Below are 3,353 nucleotides of genomic sequence, written 5' to 3'. Positions count from 1 at the left end.
TGTATATGGAACATCTGCTGAAACCACCATCTCCTGGCTGTAAGACAAGTCTCAATAAATGTAAAGGAATTAAATTCATAGAGTATTTTCTCTGCCCACCATGATATTAAACTGGAAATACACAACATTAAACTATTCATAGAAAATCCCTAAATATTTGGAAATTAATAAACACACTTCTGGGGTCAGCAGGTGGCATGATATTTAAGGACACTGGACTCCCACATGGCTGACCGTGGTTCAAGTCCTGGACCTGGTAGCTTGCTTCATTACTTTCTCTCTCTCTCTCTCTCGCTGTGACCCACTCTGGTCAAATTAAAATAAATAAAGGTAAATAAAATAATTCCTTATTTAAAAAAAAAACTTCTAAAAAGCCCATGGGATAAAGAAGAAATTATATTGGAAATTAGGATTCTTTGACTTAATACAAAATATAATCAAAATGTGTGAGATGTAGCAAAAGCAGTGTTTTAAGGGAAATTTATAATAGTAAATTAATAATACATATATTATAAACAACTTATGCTCATGTCAGTTTCATAAGTGGTATGAACTGGAAAAATTAATATTAAAACACAAACAATAAGCTAAAGACAAAATAGGAAACATGGAGAATTCTATAGGAATTAAATTCATAATTTAAAATATTCCACAAAGAAAACTCCAGGTTCAGATGGCCTCCCTGGTGAATTCCATCAGTCATTGAACTCAAAATCAACACCAATCCTACACAAACTCTTAAAAAACAGAGAATAAAGAAATAATTCCCAAATAGTTTTCTGAGGCCCTCACTACCACGGTACCAAAACTAGAAAGAAATATCTCTTTGAAAAACAAAGGCCAGATTTCTGGTTTCAGTGCAAACACAGAGAGAACTTGGAAGCCATCACTCTCCTCCTTCCAACAAGAGAAAAGCTGAACAAACTGAAAATCAACAGCTCCTCTCAGATCTGACAGAGAATGAGGTCACAGAGTAAATTGGTACCCCCATAACTGGAGAGATGGCTAAGTATATGTTCTAGGAGGAGAACCAGTCCTGAGAGAGGAAAACCTGAACGGTAATGGACGAGTTACTGGAGGCTCAATCTGTTGCCAGCAAAGGCTACTGCTGTTTTATTACATTACCTCTTATTTTTATAAAATGTACCAAGATTTAAATTATAACTTTATTTTACATGTTAAAAAAAAAGTTTCTTTTATCACCTGTGTTAGAGTTGTCTTCTGTTTCTTTTTGTTTTGTTTTGTTTGTTTTCTTTTTTAGCCAAAGAGTAAACAGAAGAATATTCTTATTTTGGTGGCTGTTCATTTTACTTTTAAAAGTGATTGGTGGATTTTAGACTAAAATTTGGAGAATTTGCCACCAAAATGAAAAATATGTAAAGTGTAGTGATTACAGAGTGGTAAAAATGTGGGTTAGTACTTATTTATTCCATTAATTGATTATTTGACTGTTTATAAAGAAAGTTGCTTTATTTCTTTAAACATCTTCAAAAGATGATCTTTTCTTGTCACATTATAGCCAAAAGAAGCAGAGATCTACTTGTCCTGCATTTGGTTCCTGGTTGGCCAGGTATAAATGAGCTTTACAAAAGTGCAAATTAAAAACTGTCACTTCTGTTTACCTCCACCAAAACTTGATTTTCCCCTAGCTATTAATTTAAAGTTGCCTTTCCTGCAGCTGCAATATTTTAAATAACACACAGAGTTTGTGTTGATTTTTGAATGTTTGTTTATATCTAGGGGTAATGGAAAATGTAAATCCCGTGTAACCCTTTTCACTCCACCTGTATCATATTATTTCATTTTTCCCCAGTGTCCTTTAATTCTAACTGAACACCAGCAGTATTTTAGTAACTCTTTCTTTAACATATTTGGAAGACAATTTATCAAGCTGAACTGTCTTTAGACGTAATTATTGTGAATGTCTGTTTATTTTATCATGGTGGTTCACATGGCTCTGATGTTCAGTTTGTATTTTTGGAATTGCTTTACGTAGAATTAAAAACAGACCAACATTAAATGTGTGTATTTTTAAAAGAGCTAATGAGTTTTGCTTCTGTATTTGCTTGAAAATACACACGAGTGCAGTAGCTGACTGCTTATATTTACCTAGGGAGGTAGGAATTTTTCAAGCCCACTGCTAATATGTTCACTTAAATTGAACTTTATAAAACTTAGTTTTAATTTTTCTCTTGTCCACATAGAATATAAATAACTACAGCATGGTTATCTTAAATAATCTTCATTAAAAAAAGCCTCATTTAGCTAGCTTATACACTTTAGATTTAAAAGACAGTGTATGTGTAATCTACACTGTCCCCAAACATCAAAAACAATTTAGATTTTACTTTGCATATATGTTTTCTTTTCTTTTTATTTAACATATGAGGTGTAAGGGTTCACATAAGAGCATTTCCTTTTTTTTAATAGCTTTGCTAATAGGCTCCACAAGGAAAAGATGTAAAAAATATATACCTTATTCATTTTAATTATATTTTTATTAAAAACAATTTTATAAATATTCTGGTACTAAATAATAAGCATGGATTTTTAGACCTTTGGTTCAAATTAGAACTGATTATGGGCTATTAGAGTTATTCTATGAATTCTAATATAGGGCTGATGAAATCAGATCTTGTTAGGTATATTTTGATACTAGTTTTGAACAAGTGTTCACTGATAGGTGAGAGTTGAGGTATTTCCCCTACCCTCTTTTTGCAATGTTAGATTTCTATCATGTGTATATTAACAAAATGTCTATAATTAGTGTTGGGAGTTCTAAGAAATAACTGCGTTTTGGTATACTACTTTGAGTTTCTAGTAGATACTAGTAAATTTCAGTTGGATCATGGTCTTTCATACTTTTTTCAGACTACTTCATAATGTGGTTCTAGCGTTATTTGAGGGTGTAATGGCAAAGGCTCATGCAACTTTGGGAAATGGTAACAACCACAACAAAAATATCCTCTCTGTGTGGGGAAATTTTCTTTCTTTCCTAAATATTTGAGTACCTCTATGAATGCACCTAAGTCTCCTTTGTTTTTTTCTATGGCAGTCTCAGGAAAATAAAAATATGGCTGTTAAATGTAAAGTAAGAACTTTATCTGATCATGAATGCTTTTTTAGAAAAAGAATAATTTATTATTTAACATTTTTTCAGTTTAATCAGAGAGAGAGAGAGAGAGACAGAGAGAGAGAAGGTGAGAAAGCAAGCTGCCAAGTCAAGGACTTGAACTGTGGTCATTCAAATGGGAGTCCAACACCTTAACCACCATGCTACCTGCCAGCCCTCATGGATATATATATATATATATATATGTGTGTATATATATATATATATTTTTTTTTTTTTT

This window comes from Tupaia chinensis, unplaced genomic scaffold (assembly GCF_000334495.1).
Source record: "Tupaia chinensis unplaced genomic scaffold, TupChi_1.0 Scaffold144389_1, whole genome shotgun sequence".
Taxonomy (NCBI): Eukaryota; Metazoa; Chordata; class Mammalia; order Scandentia; family Tupaiidae; genus Tupaia; species Tupaia belangeri.
Note: the sequence above shows the minus strand (reverse complement) of the source record.